General features: G+C 38.8%; 1 protein-coding gene across 2 annotated transcripts in view; it reads left to right on the forward strand.

Moving 5' to 3' along the window:
• Positions 1–1,790: 1,790 nt before the first annotated feature.
• The window catches only part of LOC125250293 (cadherin-2), a 214,817-nt gene continuing 193,132 nt past the window's right edge, over positions 1,791–23,475 (forward strand). Inside the window, exon 1 of one of the 2 annotated variants that reach the window (XM_048162811.1) lies at positions 1,791–2,664. The gene's annotated coding sequence lies outside the window, so the exon portion shown is untranslated. The remainder of the gene's footprint in view (positions 2,665–23,475) is intronic. The other variant, XM_048162810.1, reaches the window with a different exon arrangement.

Genomic DNA, 23,475 nt, shown 5'->3' on the forward strand with positions numbered 1-23,475 from the left:
ACGGAGGACGGGAGATATCAGCAATTTTTCCTCCTGTTTTCTTGGCTGTAAGTCTGTGCTTTTTTGTGTTGTCAGAAAACTCCTGAAAATAACTGGCGCGGCTGATTTTCCCACTGTCATTGCTTCCCATAGTTGAGGGAATAGTTCACTCAAAAATGAAAATTCTGTCCTCATTTTGTTTCAAACCTGTTGACTTTTTTATGGTATGATCACATGTCCGGCAGATTTTCATGGGCAAAATCCAGTTCAGTAGGAATCCATGCAGTTTTTGCCCTTCTTTCGTTTTGCACGAGGGCGAGAGAATTCCTTTTGCAAATTTTCCAATATTTTTGTGCACCAAAAAAAACGAAATAAAGACTTTATTTAACAATATCTAGTGATAGGCGGTTTCAAAACACTGCTTCATGAAGCTTTACGAATCTTTTGTTTTGAATCAGTGGATCGGAGCGTGAATTAAACTGCCAAAGTCACGTGATTTCAGTAAACAAGTCTTCGTTATGTCATAAGTGTTTCGAAATTTCAATGGTTCACCACTAGGGGGTGTGACTTTGGCAGTTTGATTCACGCTCCGATCCACTGATTCGAAACAAAAGATTCGTAAAGCTTCATGAAGCAGTGTTTTGAAATCACACATCACTAGATATTGTTGAATAAAGTTTTTTGGCGCACAAAAGTATTCTCGACGCTTCATAACATTAAGGTTGAACCACTGTAGTCACGTGAACTGTTTTAAATATGTTTTTAGTAGCTTTCTGGGCATCTGAAAGTGTTCATTATCTTGCTGTCAATGAAGGCCTCGCTGAGCCATTGGATTTCATCAAAAATATCTTAATTTGTGTTCTGAAGATGAATGAGGGTCTTACAGGTGTGGAACGACATGAGGGTGAATGGACATCAAAATGGATGATTCCTATTTTTAATGGAATATTGCATTATTTGTTTTATATATATATATAAAGTGCCCTCTTAATCTTCAATCAAAATAACTTCCCCTCTTGCAACAACATCCTGTCTCTGATGACACGTTTACTGGCTCAAGGGCGGGACGACCTGTCACTCACATTGCCTCAAACCACAATGATCCATTGATCTAATCAATTCCTGATGGGGGAAATCAAGTCCTGTCCTACATTTGTTTTCTTGTTTGAGTAGCTATTTCACTTGGATATATAGGGAAGAAAAAATTATCTCAACATCCGTTTCAAGGAGACTTTAAACGTGTAATGTGATTTCTATATGAAAGTACTTTTTATAAATAATATATTCTTATAGTAAGTCCAATAAACACTGTGGAAAGAGTCCGGGGGTGAAAACTTTTGAACAAGATGACGTGCAAGTTTAGTACTGCCCTTCAAAAGCTACAAAAGATACTTCCATGTTTCCCAGAAGACAAAAAATTTATAATTTATCCTGTTCATCCAATTCAAAAAGTTTACATCCCCGGCTCTTAATGCATCGTGTTTCCTTCTGGAGCATCAGTGAATGTTTGAATCTTTTTTAATAGTCGTGTTTGAGTCCTTCAGTCGTCCTCAGTGTGAAAAGATGAATCTCAAAATCATTCAGTCACTGCTGGAAAGGGTTCAAATATGCAAAAGATGATTTAAAATCATAGAATTTATGGGACATGAAGAATATTGGTCAGTTTAGCTGCTCAGGACAAACAAGAGACTCATGAACAACCATCACAAAACAAACAAACAGTCGTGGATCATCCAGATAACCACACACAGTATGATAAGCAAACTTTTGAACGGGGTCATTTTTATAAATTGACTTTATGTAAACATCTGTTATGTGAAACAGTTTATTCAGGACAGTAGTAAATAAAAAATAACATGCAATTTTCATGATCCTTCTTAATTTGTTAAAATAACTAACATTTCTGCATACTTTTGAGCTCAGGTTTGGAGTCAACGATGGATTTTGTAGCATATCTATTTACGCAGAAGTGCCGGATAACATTGAAATTCATTTTCTGTGCTGATAAAACACAAGTTAGGATTGTCAGGAGCAAAGAAGTTGATACTAGAGCTGAAGGACGACGTGGGTCAGAGGCTCCATCACTTCTTTAAAACAGTGCCCTTGAAAGCCACACACACACACACACACACACACAGAGGAAGCCTTGGCAGCAACACCAAACAGAAAGAAAACAGTCATTCCCGCGTGGATAAATACATCCATTTATGCTTTGACTGGCTCCGTTCTGCTTCTATGATAGAGGAGGGATGGTCTTTTTAATATTGGACTCACATAATGTTTCTGTTGTGCTGTCTTGCCTAAGAGAAATTTTTTATAAATGTGGGGGGGAAATGCAAAGAACAGCACTAGTCCATTACCATAATAAGGGAGTAATGATGTTGTAAATTGTGATGATTGCAAAATTATATGAATTTATTTTCTATTATACATGCGATTTCTGTAAGAGATAGTTGTCGTGATTGTTGTGATAGGCTGCAGACTGCTGAGCGCGAGGGAGAGTGAGTACGTGATGAGGGATTTTAAAACAGTCGCTTTATTATGGGAGAGAGAGAGGGAGAGGGAGAGAGTGATGCGATAACAGCGTTTGCCCTGTTCATATTTGACTCAGAGCTTGTCATTGAACACCGACAGACTCACACAGCGCAGGAAAGAAAGTCCACGCATTAAGATCGACATTGCAAGGTAAAATATTCATTTTTTCTATGATCACTCGGGATGAATTTACCGCGAGCTATCAAAGCCAGAGCTTCTGTCTCCTTCATATTTTAGTCTCTTTTTTGAATGTTGGATTGAGGAATAAGCAGCCCGGCGCGGCGCACGAAGGATTTATTTGCAAATGCATTAATTTCAAATTAAATATATTTTATTGTCATTGTTCTCTAATTGATTGTTTTGGCTATATATATGTTTTGAATATTCGTATTTATTATTATTTTTCAGTTTGTGCATGCTTGCATTTTTATTAGGTAATGTCCATCTAAAGTCCGCTGTATGATTGTTTTTAACAATATATAGATTATTCAACACAAAGTACTGATGTTTCCCATTAATAATGTCCAAAAACTCCGGTGTGTACTCCAGGACGGGCTGACTCTGTGACACATGCATGCTGTCCTGCCTATATAAGAGGTGATTTTGTGATATATTGGGAGTACTTTATAAATACGGGACTCACTCTTGGGAAACGCGGACCTTCCACATGACTGAGCGCGCGCGGAGTTGAAGCAGATGGCGCGCGCGCTTCAGTCTGTCTGTCACCGTTCAGGGATTCGCGGGGCAGCAGCAGACACGTTTACCGACACCCCGGTGTTCGCGGGGCACATGTCAAACGGTTAGTCCTTCCTTGACGACGGCCTCACTGATGACACTCGTTTGAGTCCCTAATAATGTTTTTAGGCGCAAATTAAGTGAGGCTGGCTGCGCGTGAGCGAGCGCGCGGCGGCAAGGCTGGAACGTAGTACGCTCTGCTGCTCGTGCCATGTGTTTCCCCAAATATATTAATAGCGCGAATGCCCTTTTAGTAGGTCAGACGCTGTTTTTGCTGTAACAATGATTACAGTTGGTTGTAGGTAGATTTGCTGCTGCTTTCATCAGCCATGGGTTGCGTGAAGGAGTCTGTGTTTGGGTTCGAGTGCGCTTGAAGGTCTGACCTCCTTGATTAAAGATTAACCCCCGAAACTAAAGGCTATGGGGTGGTCTCGACCACAAAAGTTCAAGTTAGTCAGTGCGTACAAAATAGACGTACGCAAACAGAAATCGGAGGAGGTTACCATAGCAACATCAGGCGGGTCGATTACTTCTCGTTACGGTATGGTACGGTATGATACGGTATGGTACATCGACAAAACATAAGTACATGCAGTCATTATTTATAGCCTAAAAACACATTGGAATATTAGTATTCCACAAAAAAACTTTTAATTTCTTTATTTGCCTATATCTTTGACTAAAGTCATGTCATATTTCGCAGACTTTCCGTTGTGATTACCGGTATTGGTACTTAAAGCCACCATGAAATCAAAATGGACGATTCCTGTTTTTAATGTAATATTGCATTATTTATTAAAAATGATTTATCTGTACACATACACACATGAAGAGTTTGGTTCCAAAACCCTATCCATTTTGATTAATTTGAGTAAAAAAGTGTTTCTTTACCAAGAAAGCGGCAAGATGAAAACCACTATTTTCTGTTTCAAACTTTCACATCGCATCTTTTGGTTATAAAAACATAAAAAAATTCAAATCTAGATTTAGATTTTCAAAGGTTTATTATAAAAACAGATTATTTTTTCCCCAAAATGCAATAAATCCATGACACACATTTTTTCTTTTCAAAATGCAATTAATCCATCAATATAAAAGTTATTTTTCATATTGAAAATACACAACAAAGTAAGTTGATTCACATATATGACAGCCTCTGAACAATACTCGTCTTATATACAGGCATTTGACGAAAAATATATTCAGTTGTCGCTCCCAAAATGAATTCAACAGGTCATCTTGTTAATGTTATAAATTGTCGCCGTTTGTCATTACCGATTAAAGAGTATCTAGCGCCACCACATGGTTAAATAAACACATTTGCCGAGTACATTAAAAACGGCTTTTAAAAACTTACGTTTTGGGGAGCGTGACAGAAGTTTGATGCTGTCGTGGAACAAACAACAGCTGCATTTTTCCTCCTCCCGACTCGATTGCCTCATCTTCTTAATCTCCTCACGTAAATGATTACATTTCGATGACTTGCGTTTCTTCCCCACCGCAGAAACCACCACAGGTTCATCAATGCCGTCAAAATTATTCATTTTTCTGTTTTTGTTCATCACAAAGTTAGGAAAACTAGGATGCCGGGTGTATTCAGGGCGCCGCCATTACTGTTTACAGTGGGTGGAATGGTGCGCTGTGATTGGTTGAGTGGATATATCGCATTCTGCAGAGAAGAGAGACTGGCGTTTGTCGCGTTTTGGAAAGAAAGGGAGAAAACATAACAGAATAACACGACGGATATCGCATTTTGCACAAAATTAATAAATGATATTTCAATACTGACCAGATACAATACTGATTTTGGCGGAAACTCATATATTTTAAAAATGGGGTTTATCGCGTTTTTGGAACCAAACTCTTCATATAGTTCACAAGTTCACACTTACAAATAATCAGATAGTAAATAGTATACATAATAGTATACGTATTTGGCGTGCTGTCCGAGGAGAGGGCTCCGAGCTCGGTATTTGGCCCGAACCCAGAGTAGCCTACTCCCCCCGTATTTCTGCTTAGGAAAGTAGCCAGGTGAGTGTGAGGAGACGGGGTGGTGGAGAGATGCTGAAAAACTGTTGAGGAATATGGGTGAGTCAACTGTGTTTATATATAGGCCTTCACTAATGCTGATTGATATGTTTATTACTGATCGTTGACAGCTGGCTGAAATGACGTGATGATTAGTCAGAGTATTTGAACGTTGCTCCTCCTGAATTTTGTTAATAAAACATCATATATTTATATATATATATATATATATATATATATATATATTATTTATTTAAAGTGCCCTCTTAATCTTCAATCAAAATAACTTCCCCTCTTGCAACAACATCCTGTCTCTGATGACATGTTTACTGGCATAAGGGCGGGACGACCTGTCACTCACATTGCCTCAAACCACAATGATCCATTGATCTAATCAATTCCTGATGGAGGAAATCAAGTTCTGTCCTACATTTGTTTTCTTGTTTGAGTAGCTGTTTCACTTGGATATATCCTCCTTATTCCTGACTAGCCTACTGCATTTCGAATTATGGGTTGCACTTCCGGTTTGGGGAACTTCCATTTAAAAAGACTGAAATTAATCATTTCAAATCGTAAGGTTGCCCTACAAATAAAGCAATTTTTCTTTCATGTTTTATTTTCAGACATCATGAGAATAATGTAACATTTGGTATTTTAACAAAACATGTTATGATAAGAATATCTATGGCAAGAGCTCTTTTCAGCAGATGCTTTCTATCCTCGTGATTATTTTCTTTTGTCTCTTTGCAAACCGCTGTAATAGTCTGAAAAAGGACAACATATACTGCACATTTGTGGTCTGTTCTCCCGATATAATTTACGATATATCCCATTAATAAATCACTGGAATGCATGAAGAATCTCTTGTTTTTCTCCTCAAAGCCTCACGTCTCTTTCCAGGTAAATACAATTTATTATTTGTAAAGATGATGGAAATCACTTTGAAATAGTATCACGCAATGCTGAAGTTCATGAACATTTTTTATTAAGGCAACGTATATTGCATAATACAGATATATATCACTATATTTATATTTAACCTGACCGTTATTGCTGTGGAAAGAATCATGCTTCTTCATGGCCTGTTGATGCTTTTACACTTTTAAATGTCCTTTTAATGTTCGTTGGTTGAAGGGTGAGAAGAATAATGTCATCTCATTCTCATTGTACCCAGTTTTTAAAAAAACAACATATTATTGCGTTCATAGAGCGAGCCTTTCACTGACTGTTTACAGCTTAACAGAAGTTACTCCCATAATTCGCGCAAAGCATCATGGGGCGTAGAAATAAGGTAGATAAGGAAGAAAAAATGATCTCAACTTCTGTTTCATGGTGACTTTAAATATGTAATGTGATTTGTATATTAAAGTACTTTTTATAAATAATCTATTCATATAGTAAGTCCAATAAGTAATTCCTGGTGGATTTCCCCAACAAACACTGAGCATCCTGACCAGCTGGACACAAGACTATTGACCAACCAATGGAGTGATTTGTGGGCGGGACTCGACTGTTAGTCCGACCATTGGCATGAAGGGAATGCATTTCTGTTTGTTGTCACTAGAGGCAGAAAAGCCATACTTTTCACATCTCTAAATGTGGGGTGATGGGTATTTTTGCATCGCAATGCATGGTTTTAAGTTTTGGGCTTGTTGCTTTTTATTTTGATAGTACAGTAGCAGGTCCAGAGAGAAGAAAAGACTTTGAGCAGGGACTCAAACTCAAGTTGTCGGAGGCACATTCCCGCACGTTGATGGTTCTGACAACATGGACTGTTTTTATCTGAATGAAGCAGATTGAAACTGTTGTGTGGTTAGCTAGTATTACTTGCAAAGGATATACTAGTTAATGGCTTGCAGCATTAGATATATTTGTGAGAGATTAGGGGAGTCTTCATCATTACTTGGAACACTAGAAGAGCTGAAAGGCATTTGTCTCTTGTCACACACTGGGCCAAGAAAAATAATAAGCTGAGGAAGAAATTCTCACAGAAACACTTGTATAAAAACACACTTGAGGAGCAGAAAGGAAGCTTAAAGAAGAGCCAAAAAGAAGAGTCTCAACTGTGTTTCTACATGCATCTTGTGTTAAGGGCTTTTGATGTCCATATACACACACACACACACCTTTCTTAATTATTTTCCCCATTTGTTTTTTTCTTTTACAGTAATTGTGTGTGCCTTGAAACGAAATGCATTTTGCTCCTTTGATGATTTCGCTCTATCAAAGAGACCCAGATACAAATTGATTTTTTTTGTTGTTGTTGTTTTTATGAGAGTATATGCAGGAAAAAAAATTGTTCTTGTGATGCACAAAATCCCTTTCAGCTTGGCTAAGCTTCAGCAAGGGGAGGTTCACTGTTACAAAATGGGCCAGGCAGGAGGCAGCCTGCAGTTCGGGTGAACACTCCTCTGATTTTATTTAACACGACTCCAGCAATCTGTGTCAGCAATAAGCTTGTAATTGTTTACACCCAAGGAGCTCTTGCATTTACCAAGGGAAAAATTGAGAAGGAGAGATGTGTGTGAGGGGAAAATGAGGAGGCATCCATGTTGAAATAGACACAACACATTGGCTCAATGACTTATGTTGGACAAAGGCTTTCCTCGCTAGAGACGGCAATAGAGAAATATGGTATTGTCACCAGCAAGACTGTCTGACTCACAGCCTTAGGCATTGTTTTAATTTACAATAGATGCAGTGATGAGCACATGCAAGGAGGAGGAGAAAACGGATGAAAAGAAGTGAGGAATGGTGAGTGTAAATGTGTTTATGCTCTAAGATCCAAACCTGAAATATCTGCTGTCATAATTTGAGAAAAGGGCCCATTATGCAACGACTACACAACCTTAGCAATTTGGAAAGCAAGGGTTTCTGTTTCCACAGAAAGAAGGGAGTTGTTCTTCTAAAGAGCGTCCATCTACAACAGGCCATTGAGTAAAATGAAGTCGACAAGCTTTATCAGATGAGAGGCCCTCAGAGACCAAGTTAAAGCTAACACGGGGCTCCTTTACCGTCCTGAATCAGATTAGTATCATGCAGATTGTCTCTTTGGATACTAACAGACTGCTGTGAATCTATCTGACATGGCATTTAGTGTCAGCGATATGTAATAGCTTGTTTTTTGTGTTCAAAAGTGGAACATAAACGGCTAACTAAACACAAAAACCTTTTAACGGATGTTTAAAACCTTTGCTAAAAGAAACTCTGCAATTTGTTTAGTGTGACTCAGGGTAATAACCTCCTTGGTTCACCGAGAGAAAGTATTAGGCAAAGTGAGCAAATGAGGTGATCTCTCTGGCGTTTAGAGAGCTCGCTGTGATAAGCAAAAAGCCCATGCGCTGGTAGAGCAAGAATCTGAGTATTATTGTGATGCACTTCAAACAGTTTTATTATTTTGTCATTTTAATGTTTTTCTGAATATATTGTGGGAGGCAGAGGAGCTTTTTGTGCCAAAGGCAGGAAGTGGTCTCCACTGATAGGCAGTAAGTGGGACTGTTGTATGCTGTTGAAGTGAAAAATAAAGTATCGCTTTAAGAGCTGTTGGCACTGAGAGTTAATATTCGCCACTAGAAATTAATGTGAAACAATTCATTCCCATGGCTCCAGCCACACTGGGGAATTAAATGTGTCCATTGACAAATCGAGAAGTTTATTTTTCATGTTGTAGGTTAATTTTTTCCCCATTTGTTTTCTGAAAAAGACTCACTGATCAACATTGCAGTCTTTTGGGTCACATTTCTGATAGAATAATTTCATCTGTCTGTCCATCCCATCCATCCATCATCCATCCATCCATCCGTCCGTCCGTCCGTCCGTCCGTCCGTCCGTCCGTCCGTCCGTCCGTCCGTCCGTCCGTCCGTCCGTCCGTCCGTCCGTCCGTCCGTCCGTCCGTCCGTCCGTCCGTCCGTCTATCTATCTATCTATCTATCTATCTATCTATCTATCTATCTATCTATCCGTCCCATCCATCCACTCTCTATTTGTCCATCCATCCATCCATCCATCCATCCATCCATACATCCATCCATCCATCCATCCATCCATCCATCCATCCATCTATCTATCTATCTATCTATCTATCTATCTATCTATCTATCTATCTATCTATCTATCTATCTATCTATCTATCTATCTATCTATCTATCTATCTATCTATCACATCCATCCATCCATCCATCCATCCATCCATCCGTCTATCTATCTATCTATCTATCTATCTATCTATCTATCTATCTATCTATCTATCTATCTATCTGTCCGTCCCATCCATCCACTCTCTATTTGTCCATCCATCCATCCATCCATCCATCCATCCATCCATCCATCTATCTATCTATCTATCTATCTATCTATCTATCTATCTATCTATCTATCTATCTATCTATCTATCTATCTATCTATCTATCTATCTATCTATCTATCTATCTATCTATCTGTCTGTCTGTCTGTCTATCTATCTATCTGTCTATCTGTCTGTCTGTCTGTCCCTCCCTCCCATCCATCCATCCATCCATCCATCCATCCATCCATCCATCCATCCATCCATCCATCCATCCATCCATCTATCTATCTATCTATCTATCTATCTATCTATCTATCTATCTATCTATCTATCTATCTATCTATCTATCTATCTATCTATCTATCTATCTATCTATCTATCTATCTATCTATCTATCCCTCCCATCCGTCCATCCGTCCATCCACTATCTATCTATCTATCTATCTATCTATCTATCTATCTATGTATCTATCTATCTGTCCGTCCCATCCATCCACTCTCTATTTGTCCATTCATCCACCCATCCATCCGTCCGTCCGTCCATCATTCCATCCATCCATCCATCCATCCATCCATCCATCCATCCATATCTATCTGTCATCCATCCATCCATCCATCCATCCATCCATCCATCCATCCATCCATCCATCCATCCATCCATCCATTATCTATCTGTCATCCATCCATCCATTATCTATCTGTCATCCATCCATCCATCCCCCCTACCGAGGGGGATTCTCGAGTTTGACTGTGGAACACCTCCGGTGTCTGATCATGAAAGAATTTCTCTATCCCAAACCTTGGTCCTGGTTCCCAGGTATCTTCTTAATGTAGCCAAATCCTTTTCAAAGCAAGTCATTTAACTCGGCAGCCATCTTGGCAACGACCCCAGGCAGCTATATTCTATGTGATTAATACAACTCCTGTCTGCTTGAATGGGGAAAGACTGAAACCTCCAAAATTGTTTGTGCCTCAATAACATGAAATCAGCAATAAAATCTGGTAACAATGGTATCATAAATTTTATGTCTTTAGCTCAAATATTGAGTGTAGTTGTTTCTCCCATTCATTTATCTACAAGTAGGCTCCAGCACTCCCCTGTGACCGACATAGGAAAAAGTGGATATAGAAGATGAATGGATTTATCTACAAGTGGTCCATCTCTTCCTCCTTACACTGCATGTTATGTAGCCTAATCTCACAGGGGCTGAGAATGAGAGCGATCTGGTTGATTGGGTAATGCCATTCTAGCAGTCAGACAAACATTTGAATGACAACTATAAATCCTACACTATGATTAGTGCCACTCTGTAATACAGCTCTCAAACATCAGCTGCTTTACCAAGCAATCTCTTTTGATGGTGTATTATAATCCAATTGGTTTCACAATCACTTTGACACTAAGGCTACTAATATCTTAAAGGAATATTCCAAGTTGAATACAAGTCCAGATAAATCTGCAGCATTTGTAGCGTAATGTTGATTAGCACAAAAACAGTCTTTGTACTACAAAAACCTTTGTTTCCTTAACAAAGAAGCAGAAGCATAAATCATTATTATCTGAGGTGCTTACAATAGTGAATGAGGCCTATTTTTTGAGGATTTAAAAGCAGAAATGGGAAGCTTATAATTTTATAACATTAACTATTCTGGTAACACTATGATTTGATTTGCAAAGTTGTTACAGTTGTTTTGGGTTGTGAAGGTTTATGATATTACCTTGTCATGGCAAAAATGTTGTAAAACTAGACAGAATGCCACCCAGAAGGTTAGTAAAGGCTGGAATACACCACACAACACTAGGCATCATATTTGCCGACTTTGTAAATGGTTACAGAGAAAAACTGGGCATCATACACTAAAACGACTGAGGATCATACACTACCAAACTTTTAAATCATTCTGAACACAACAAACTCACACAGGAACACTCGTAGATCATAGTTGTTGAAATAACTAGCCAAGTTCATTTGGATGCGGTCTTGGCCTGGTGAACGCGGTCAGTGCACGCTACAGATTACAACAGTTTACATTTAATGTAATCAGTCATTTGCAGCTATTAAGGTTCAGGCTATTTGTCCACGTATTCTCATCAAGCATTAATGTCGAGCCCTGGATAATGATGAATATCAACATTAAAATTAATTAATCAAGATTTACCTCAGACTGTGGTTTGCTGACTATCTCTAGACGAAGCTAGCAACAGTACAGTATGGTTGGTTTATCTCTGCCTCCATTTCTTCTCGAGCTTTGTGACTTCGCGCCCTTGATTTCCACTGGCTGGTCAGTAAGGAAGCTTGTTTCTGCCACTAAATAAAAATAAAAAAAGGCAATTGCGAGTTTACATCTCACAATTCTGACTTTTCTCACAATTGCGAGAAATAAAGTCAGAATTGCGAGTTATATTGTCAGAATTGCGAGATATAAACTCACAATTGTAAGAAATAAAATCAGAATTGCGAGTTATGTCAGAATTGCGACATATAAACTCACAATTATGAGAAATAAAGTCAGAATTGCAAGTTATAAACTCACAATTACGAGAAATAAAGTCAGAATTGCGAGTTATAAACTCACAATTGAAAGAAATAAAATCAGAATTACAAGTTATGTCAGAATTGCAACATATAAACTAACAATTATGAGAAATAAAGTCAGAATTGCGAGATATAAACTCTCAATTCTGACTTCTTTTTTCTCAAAATTGTGAGATATAAACTCACAATTGCGAGTTATAAAGTCCAATTCTGAGGAAAAACAGACTGACTTTTTTCTTAGAATTGTGAGTTTATATCTCACAATTCTGACTTTGTAACTTGCAACTGCGAGTTTATATCTCGCAGTTTTGACTTTATAACATGCAACTGCGACTTTTCTGACTTAATAAAATTGCGAGTTTATATCACACAATTCTGAGAAAAAAAAGTCAGAATTGACCCTTTGCAAACACCCGCCCCCCTTAGTTACTGTTGCTTTGTCCAACAAGCCATGGCACTGTCACGCCACACAGAGTGAAAAATACATCGCGGAGCAAAGAGGACACTGACAACACGTCGACAGACAAGACAGAGCAGGTTACTTATGATATTAAACAAAGTCCCAGCTTTCAAATTGTGTAATTTAAGAAATTCAAACAATAAAAACCGTTTTGAGGCTCTTTAATGTGTCGTGACAGATTGCTGTAGCACCTCAGCTTAAGCGGCTCGTAAACCGATCATCTCGTCCTACTAGTTCATTTATAGAATCAAATAAACATGAATGAACATGAGAAGGAATGTTGTTTCAAACGCCGGAAGATGTCAAACCATTTGAAAAGTTTAAGTCCACCAAGGTTAATCTTCTAACCCCTTGCTTTGTCGGACAAAATGACGGATTCGGCATTATGATTGGTTAGATCACTTGTCAATCAAACTCCCGGGGAAGGGTCAATTGTGAGATAAAAAGTCGCTTCCATAGGTCAGTGTACACTCACCTAAAGGATTATTAGGAACACCATACTAATACTGTGTTTGACCCCCTTTCGCCTTCAGAACTGCCTTAATTCTACATGGCATTGATTCAACAAGGTGCTGAAAGCATTCTTTAGAAATGTTGGCCCATATTGATAGGATAGCATCTTGCAGTTGATGGAGATTTGTGGGATGCACATCCAGGGCACGAAGCTCCCGTTCCACCACATCCCAAAGATGCTCTATTGGGTTGAGATCTGGTGACTGTGGGGACCATTTTAGTACAGTGAACTCATTGTCATGTTCAAGAAACCAATTTGAAATGATTCGAGCTTTGTGACATGGTGCATTATCCTGCTGGAAGTAGCCATCAGAGGGATGGGTACATGGTGGTCATAAAGGGATGGACATGGTCAGAAACAATGCTCAGGTAGGCCGTGGCATTTAAACGATGCCCAATTGGCACTAAGGGGCCTAAAGTGTGCCAAGAAAACATCCCCCACACCATTACACCACCACCAGCAGCCTGCACAGTGATAACAAGGCATGATGGATCCATGTTCTCATTCTGTTTACGCCAAATTCTGACTCTACCATCTGAATGTCTCAACAGAAATCGAGACTCATCAGACCAGGCAACATTTTTCCAGTCTTCAACTGTCCAATTTTGGTGAGCTCGTGCAAATTGTAGCCTCTTTTTCCTATTTGTAGTGGAGATGAGTGGTACCCGGTGGGGTCTTCTGGTGTTGTAGCCCATCCGCCTCAAGGTTGTGCGTGTTGTGGCTTCACAAATGCTTTACTGCATACCTCGGTTGTAATGAGTGGTTATTTCAGTCAAAGTTGCTCTTCTATCAGCATGAATCAGTCGGCCCATTCTCCTCTGACCTCTAGCATCAACAAGGCATTTTCGCCCACAGGACTGCCGAATACTGGATGTTTTTCCCTTTTCACACCATTCTTTGTAAACCCTAGAAATGGTTGCGCGTGAAAATCCCAGTAACTGAGCAGATTGTCAAACACTCAGACCGGCCCGTCTGGCACCAACAACCATGCCATGCTCAAAATTGCATAAATCATCTTTCTTTCCCATTCTGACATTCAGTTTGGAGTTCAGGAGATTGTCTTGACCAGGACCACACCCCTAAATGCATTGAAGCAACTGCCATGTGATTGGTTGATTAGATAATTGCATTAATGAGAAATTGAACAGGTGTTCCTAATAATCCTTTAGGTGAGTGTATATGACTGTACTGTAATGAAGCCTACTGTCAGTAGCAACGTGTCATACACGATATGTGCTCTAAAATTGGCTCAAAATATCAAACATGTTTTGATATCCTCCGACTGGACGGAATCATATCTGAAGTTAAAGGTGCCCTAGAATCAAAAATTGAATTTACCTTGGCATAGTTGAATAACAAGAGTTCAGTACAAAACAGAAATGACATACAGTGAGTCTCAAACTCCATTGTTTCCTCCTTCTTATGTAAATCTCATTTGTTTAAAAGATCTCCGAAAAACAGGCGAATCTCAACATAACACAGTCTGTTACGTAACAGTCGGGATCATTAATATGTACACCCCCAATATTTGCATACTCCAGCCCATGTTCAAAGCATTACTCAAGCCAGTATTAAGGTCTGGATCTGCAAAGCTGAACATCAGACTAGGTAAGCAAGCAAGAACAATAACGAAAAATGGCAGATGGAGCGATAATAACTGACATGATCCATGATATCATGATATTTTTAGTGATATTTGTAAACTGTCTTTCTAAATGTTTCGTCAGCATGTTGCTAATGTACTGTTAAATGTGGTTAAAGTTACCATCGTTTCTTCAGTCGTTATTTTCATTTTTAAACACTTGCAGTCTGTATAATTCATAAACACAACTTCATTCTTTATAAATCTCTCCAACAGTGTGTAATTTTAGCTTTAGCCACGCAGCACCATCAAACTCATTTAGAATCAAATGTAAACATCCAAATAAATACTATACTCACGTGATCCGACGCATGCATGCAGTATGCATGACGAACATCTTGTAAAGATCCATTTGAGGGTTATATAAGCTGTGTGAACTTTGTAAATGCACTGTAATATAGTTGAGAGCTCAGGGGCGGGGAGCACGCGATTTAAAGGGGCCGCAGCCTGAATCGGTGCATAGTTAATGATGCCCCAAAATAGGCAGTTAAAAAAATTTATTAAATGGGGTATTTTGAGCTGAAACTTCACAGACACATTCAGGAGACACCTTAGACTTATATTACATCTTTTAAAAACTGGTTCTAAGGCACCTTTAAAAAGTCGGAGTCTATGCCCATCATACACTGTGATTTTCTGTGAATTTTGTCAACTCTGACTGCCCAAAATCTGCAGACTGGCGCAGACTTTTGGCAACTACTGTCGACTTGTCAGGCTGCAAATCGGGGCAAAAATCTAAGTACAAGTCGTGTAGTATATGCCAGCCCACTAAAATTATCTTAACACTAATAGCCTATTGTTTATTTTGTTGCTGTACTATTGAAACAGTGAGTATATTTAAAGTTTACTAATTGCCCCCATTCACTCCTTTGCCAGAAAATCACTGTAACCCAAGTTTATGCTTCTTTTAAAGATTAATTAATTATTGTAGTAATCAACATGCCACACATTCTGTTAATTGAGTTTAACATGCACTGAACACGGAATATTCCTTTAATCAGGTTTTCATGCAGAGAAATGTGGACATTACAGAAGCTCCATCCATTTTTCCACCACCACTTGTATTGACAATCTCTCTTTAGTGGCGTGTCATCTGCGCATCTGCTGTAAATGTGAGCGTGTGATGTTTGCATTAGGCTGAAGCCTCTCGCTATGAGTGTGTGAAAGTGAGACTTTTGTCTAGGAAAATGTGTGTGGTCATGAAAGAGACTAATGTGTTGGAGCCCAACCCTGACACGGCCGTCCAACAGGAATTGTGAAAATCCTATTGTAAATTTGCCTACTCTTCGAAGATAATTGGCTTATTTCTGTGTTAAATTGGTCTGTTCTACAGGATGTTGAGTGGGTTTAACACGGTCTCACTGCAGACACAGTATGTCAGTTTCTGTGGGACTCAGACGGGTATTACACGCAGAATTATTGTATGACAATGATGGACTGATAGCTGTGGAGGGCCTGAAGCAGAGGAAGAATGTGCGATGGCACATGGACTGGCATCCGCTTTATCAGACAGACAGACAGACAGACAGACAGACAGATGTGTTCCCCCTCACAGTCATGCACTGCCTCTCTGGAAGAGCACAAATCACCAGTGAGATGGCTGCCTGGCTGGCTTTGGCAAATTTTAAATGTGAAATGTCATTTTCGGTTGCCATATTGGCTCATATCGAAGGATGGTTGAACTTCATCCTGTTTACTTGCTGTCAGTTGCTTGCTGTCCTCCTACAGAAACCCATGCCAGTCGTGAACACAACCGAGTTACCACCAATTTACCTGGTCTTATTAGAAAGTAGAAAAGAGAAAAAATGTCTGTTGCATTTCTTCCCCCTAGCTGAGATCGTACGCTAGCTACGGCTTGAGGATTTCAAGTCCGTTGTTCTAAACAAAGCATATAAAAACCTCGACAACCAGCCTTTTCAGTGACTAAAGTCCCAATTATGTCACATTTGACTCTACGAGCCATACTTCCAGTGACCCTGACAATCATCTTTCCTCACCTCGTGTTGAGTTTCAGACCTCCGTCTCAAAGTCTTTCCAATTTGCAGTCGAATGGAAATGTTGTCTCGCTATGTACCTTAATCATTATCTCCACATCAAACGAACAGAGCAGGCCTCAGTTTATGGCTTTGAAGATTTTTTCTCATCAGTCTTGTGCCTCAAGGAGCCGCTAGATAAGTGTGTGTGTGTGTGTGTTCTCAAGCACGTGTTAACCCTTTAAAGGAATATTTCAGTTCATTACAAGTTAAGCTCTATTGACAGCACTTGTGGCGTAATCAACTCCACAGCAACTACATAAATTTATCCACTAGCTGTTCAGAAACGTCCAGTTTCATTCTAAAACTTCTTCCTGAGTCTCTCCATCAGTGTCGACTCCGGTTTGAACAATGTAAGGCTGAACACCGTTACTGACAATCCTCATTTTGGCTGTGTGAGATTCTCCAGCTTTGTTGTTGTTGAGCTGTTAAAGCTCCGCCCTCTTCTGGAAAGGGGGCGGGAGCAGCAGCTCATTTGCATTTAAAATGAGCTGCTGCTCCCCTTTAAAAAAAGCAAAAATCTTGGTTAGAGTTAGAGTCACTTGCAATGGAAGTAAATCTGTAAATGCACAAAGCTTAGCTTGCACTGAACCTGGAATATTTCTTTTAACGCCGTGAAATCCAAGTAAAAAATGTGTCCTGAGCTCAAATAGTTAACATCAAGAGCCCCGAGGCGCAATGTATCCCGTGTACACACTTACACTGGCAAATGACAGATGAGTTTGTCAGCAGTTGCAGCTGCTTGCAGGGATAGAATTAGACAGCAGCATTTATGGATGCAAGACTTCCGTAAACAAAAGCAGAGAAGCGGAGTATTAAAATAAAACTTCTCAATGCAAAATTAATTTTGATGAAAATAAATATGTAATATTTGCTTGATTTCCACAGACAATTGTGAAATATTTAGCAGATAAAGAAGCGATAGATCACACAGTATGCTGTAGAGCGTTGCGTTGTGAACCAACGCCGTTATTCTACACCAGGGGGTGTCCAATCCTGCTCCTGGAGGGCCAACATCCTACACAGTTTAGCTCCAACCAGCTTCAGCACACTTGCCTGAAAGTTTCTACCAAAGCCACTTGAAGGCAAGCCTCCAAGTTTAACAAAAAACAAACGAAAAAAAGGATAATGACTGCTAACGATTGAGTTTACATCTAAAAAAAATTTGTTTTAAAAGAAAAGTCACAGACAATTGTGCGACAGGTAGGATTCAGTTTACGGCACGTCTCATTCATTTCTATGGTATCCGCAAACAGTGATTGAATGTTGCACAACTAAATGCGATTGGTTATCAAGGCACATGTGATCCAAGTTGGCTGTTACGTTTTCTCCAATGGTAGAGCCACTGACCCTCGTATCTCCCAATAATAAACTAATATAGATCACTTGAGGGAGTAATGAAAATGAGTGAGTGATTTCGGACACTGAGTGCGCTGGAAGGGCTGATGTTTAATGTTTGATATTTAATAGTTAACAGTGTGATGTTTAATGATTATTTGAAACTTAGCAAACTGGCAGTTCCAGTAGTAATGAAAAGATTTATCTTGAACTCTGTCATGGAAACTGTGTAAACCTTAATGAAACAATTTAATAATCAATTAAAAAGGAATTTATGCCCTCTTTAAGGGTATAAGAGGCGATTTTGGGCAGAGCCCATCTCTGTTTCTACTGAGTCTGAAGACCTTGATTAGCTGGTTCATGTGTGTTAATTAGGGTTGGAGCTGAACTCTGCAGGAGAGTGGACCTCCAGGAGCAAGGTTTGGACACATTTAAAGTCAACATGAATGGAATTCACATCCAATTTCACACCTGTAATGTGACATACTGTATTTCCAGGCAAAATAGTGAGGATAAAAATGGATTGTTTGAACAGGAATTAGGATTGGGATTGTGAAAAGTGCTCTCAATTTGGTTTAATGTGACACCAGGGCTGTGCTGTGGGATGTGAAAACACTTTTGCTTTATAAACATATATAGATACTGCCGTTTATACTTATCTGACCAGAAATGACAGCTTTAAGTTTTTTATCTTTATTTTTTAGTTTCCTTTCATAAAGGTGATTATAGAGGAGGAGATAGGTATAGTAAGGATAGAGGAGGGATAGTTGTAAGATGATGTAAGACTTTAGTTTTTGCAAAACAAACAATGTAAAAAATTCCATCCATCCATCCATCCAATTGGGACACTTGGCATTAAAAAACTAAAACAAAAATTAGTGCTGAAAAAGCATGGACTGAGTTATTTTTGTGGCTGACCTTATTGCATATGCATTTGTAGGAGTTTCCCTTTCAGATGCAACATTTATGGGAGGGAGAGTATTTAAATGAATCACAGAACGTGATTTACTAATGTTTGTGCTCGTCAATTTACTGGTATTTGCACCATTATTTAATGCCAAAAAATTCATGTCTTAAAGGTGCCCTAGATTATGTTTTTAAAAGATGTAATATAAGTCTAAGGTGTCCCCTGAATGTGTCTGTGAAGTTTAAGCTCAAAATACCCCATAGATTTGTTTTTATTAATTTTTTTACTGCCTATTTTGGGGCATCATTATAAACGCGCCGATTTATGCTGCGGCCCCTTTAAATCTCCGCCCACAGAGCTCGCGCTTGCCTTGAACAGTGCCTTAAAGTTTACACAGCTAATATAACCCTCAAAATGGATCTTTACAAAGTGTTCGTCATGCATGCGTCGGATTATGTGAGTATTGTATACTGTTATATTGTTTACATTGATTATGAATGAGTTTGAGGCTATGCTGCGTGGCTAAAGCTAACATTACACACTGTTGGAGAGATTTATAAAGAATGAAGTTGTGTTTATGAATTATACAGACTGCAAGTTTTAAAATGAAAATAGCGACGGCTCTTGTCTCCGTGAATACAGTAAGAAACGATGGTAACTTTAACCACATTTAACAGTACATTAGCAACATGCTAACGAAACATTTAGAAAGACAATTTACAAATATCACTAAAAATATCATGATATCATGGATCATGTCAGTTATTATTGCTCCATCTGCCATTTTCGCTGTTGTTCTTGCTTGCTTACCTAGTCTGATGATTCAGACGTTGATCCAGACGTTTTGCCCATGTCTAATGCCTTTCATAATGATAATGTTGGGACCGTGGGCTGGCATATGCAAATATTGGGGGCGTACACCCCGACTGTTACGTAAATCTGTTGAGATTCGCCTGTTCTTCGGAGGTCTTTTAAACAAATGAGATTTATATAAGAAGGAGGAAACAATGGAGTTTGAGACTCACTGTATGTAATTTCCATGTACTGAACTCTTGTTATTCAACTATGCCAAGATAAATTCAATTTTTCATTCGGGGGCACCTTTAAACCATTTTTGCGACATGTCTGCAATTGTTGCGGCTAGGAGGAGACACTGCAGAGAACAGAGAGTGCATGGTAGAAGGGAGAAAATATGAATTTGTCCCTCTTGTGATTGGATAGTATGGAGTAGACAGGAATCAAAGTGTGAGAGAGAGGGGGACGAGATTGGGATATAGGTCCACAAGCTGGGACTCAATCTTGGGTCGCCTGAATGTCGGAGCGCTGCCCTCGAGACTATCGGCTCTGACTCACATATTTTTAAATATATTTTTTAAAATATGTATAATAAATATAAACGTATTTAAAATATTTTAAATATCTAATAACTTTAAGCCTCAAAGATACATTTTTTAAATGAATAACATCAGTCAAATGCAAAGTTTAAAATCTTCTCACATTAGCACTTTAATTTAAAATGTCTCGGAAATGACTGTACTCACTACAGGTCTGTATAAATAATTCCTACGGTTTGGTACAGATCAAAACTAATGATCTACATTTCTCTTCATATCGTTCCTTGGGTGTTTTAGAATTCTCCAGCATTGCTTTCACTTACTGTGATTATGAATATGGTGGCTTTGAGGAAAAAAATCACATGACTGAAGCTTGGAGGGGCTGTTGATGGCGTAATCTAGAAAGGAAAGTTGTTTCAGAGGTGGAGTAACACTGTGATGAAAGGTTATGAAAATGTGTATAAAGAAAGTAAGGATAATGTTGTCTTGAAGCAGGCGTACCTCTCTACATTGAAATAAAAAGTTGACATTGATAATTTAGAAGCTCAAAGATCCAAGTCAGTGATTGTTAATTTGTTTTCCAACATTAGTAGCGAGCATTAGTACAACAGAGTTTCTGTGCTATTGTATGGTCTTTTGTTTGTCAATGTACAAAACCACAAATGCGTCACCCACGCTATTGTTTAAGTGTGTTCAAGTACCAACAACCCTCCTCCTTAACCACTTCTTTTTTTTCAATTTGATGTAGAAAATGTGCGTCGTCAGTTGGTGTATGTGTGTGTGAGGATTTATTCCTGCAGCTCTGTTTACCAGTGTGAATGATTATCCTCGTTTGTTAAAGTATGACTCTGATTATGTGAGTCTCCAGTGGAGAGAGAGACTGAGATTCTAATAACCAGAAGAGGAGTGTTGTGAACCTGGTTCATTGGGAGCATAATTAATGGAGTGCGGTTCAGTTGTCATGCATGATATTTCAGCACTGGATATACTTGAGGAACTCTTTTGATGAATAGCCAATTAGAGAGAGCCCCCCTACGTCTGCTGCCTGACTGATCTTCTTTTTACAGCATTTCTGTTTCTCTTATACAATACAAAATGAATGATCAATACCTGGGTCCGGGGAACGCTGAGCCTGTGATTTTAATTCTGACAGGGTGTCGTGAACTGCTGGTGTGTGTGTGTTTCTGGTCCTTGATTACATTTACAGTGAATTATCTGAAGCCATCAATAAATACCCATTTTGAATTTTTATACCTGAAAAATTCTTGGTTCTGATTCAGTATTGATGTTTCTAGGTTGATGTGTTTAATGCTAATGCGTTATCGCTTGCCAAAGTTTGGCAGAGTCTTAATTGAGTCTTTTTTTCCCTCTTTTTCTGATGCATTAATCCTGTTTTGCAATCCTGTATTTTCCTTTTTTTCTCAGATTGATTCTTATTAAAAAGGCTCATCACTCACTTCAATTAGAAAAGGGGGGTGGTGGGCTTGATTTTTAATGGCAGGCTTAAATCTTGTTTCTTGCTTCTTTTTTTTTTTTTTGAGGCCTTAATCGTAAAAGTGTTATATTATACATAATTGATGATCCTGCTTGGAAAAGAGGAACGCAATAAACAACCGCCTCCTAAATGTTCAAAGGAGAAATCTCCTCTATATTGTGCGTTCCGCTGAGACAGGGACCGATTCAAACAGAGAAAGTGTTGTTTGAACTCGCCACAGCGCTGGTCGAACGGCACACTCGACCTCATGCACAGAGTTCAGAACATTTCTCTATCCGCTATGCTCAGTAATTCACTCAATAATGCCATTTCAGTTTACACAGACACTGCAGCTGATAGAATGATGAAGATGGCAGACTGAAGCTCAAGGGGCAATCCCATCAGGCTTTGCTGCTGCTGCGGTGATAGGGCCAGTAATAGGTGCTGGAAGGACTCGCCGACCGTAATTGCGATTATTTTATTGTGGTGAAGGTAGTAGCATAACCATTTTATTTTATTGTGTGGAGCATCTTGTCTTACAAAGGTTGAATACAACACAACACTGAAACGTTTTGTCTGAATCTGAGTTTAGATGAGCCAGTCCTGTCTGCTGCATGGGGTTCCCATGGGACATACCTAAAGATGTTTAATCAGTTTATTTTAACCCTCGTATTATCCTCAAAAACCAGCGACGCCGGTTTGCCAGTGGGGTCTATTTGACCCCAGCAATTACACTCAAAAAAATAACTTTTTGGTCTAACTTAATTCAATTATGACACCTATTTCCACACAGTTGAAATGATTTATTTGAACTTAAGCTAGGTTAATTTTACTGATGAGTAAAATTCATCCTAATTGAATGAGATTACACCAGTTTCATTTGACATATTCTGTGAATGTTTTTGAACACAATTCACTCTTGTTGATCCAACCAGTGCTATTGCAATTCAGACTGGTACCCTTGTGCAGAGTTGCTTAAGTTTTCTGGGAAAACATTTGTAGCATGCAAGTAATGATCAGGTAAAGAACTTCTCATCACTGGCTTTAACACAGTTAAAGCTTGTTGAGAACAATATAGATTTATTTCATGTAGCCACCCATAGCCTAACCACAAGGTCTACACTTCAGCATAATGGTAACCTCATAAAAATCGACATAACATAAACTCTTTTAAATGTCAAATATAACTGAACATCAAACTTTAAAAGGTATTCCCCAGCACTTAATTTCAACATTTACTGTCCCGATCTATCCCTACGCATAGCATGCTGGGAAATAGAAATCCACTGCCCAGTTTCAATCAATGCAACATAAATGATTTGTGTAGTCCCAACACAAATGGTTTAGGTTAACCTAACATTTTGCAAATTTAATTTAATTTAACATAATACAATTGAGTGCAAATGCCAATTAAGTAAAAAACTAAAGATTTGTGTTGGTTCAGCTTATTTTATTTAAATAAATTGAGCAAGCAGCGATAATCATTTTTTTGAGTGTAAAAACCTCCAGAATATAATTTTATTTTCAAATTTTTATTAATCAGGTACTTTATGTTTCTTCATTGACTACTTAAATAGCTCTTTAAATTAAACAACACCCCCATCACCCCTGACCCCCCCTCTGCTGACCCCCCCCAATCTGGAATACCTATTGCTCGTCTATGGAAAAATGTGC

Source organism: Megalobrama amblycephala, linkage group LG17 (assembly GCF_018812025.1).
Source record: "Megalobrama amblycephala isolate DHTTF-2021 linkage group LG17, ASM1881202v1, whole genome shotgun sequence".
In the NCBI taxonomy this organism is placed as follows: Eukaryota; Metazoa; Chordata; class Actinopteri; order Cypriniformes; family Xenocyprididae; genus Megalobrama; species Megalobrama amblycephala.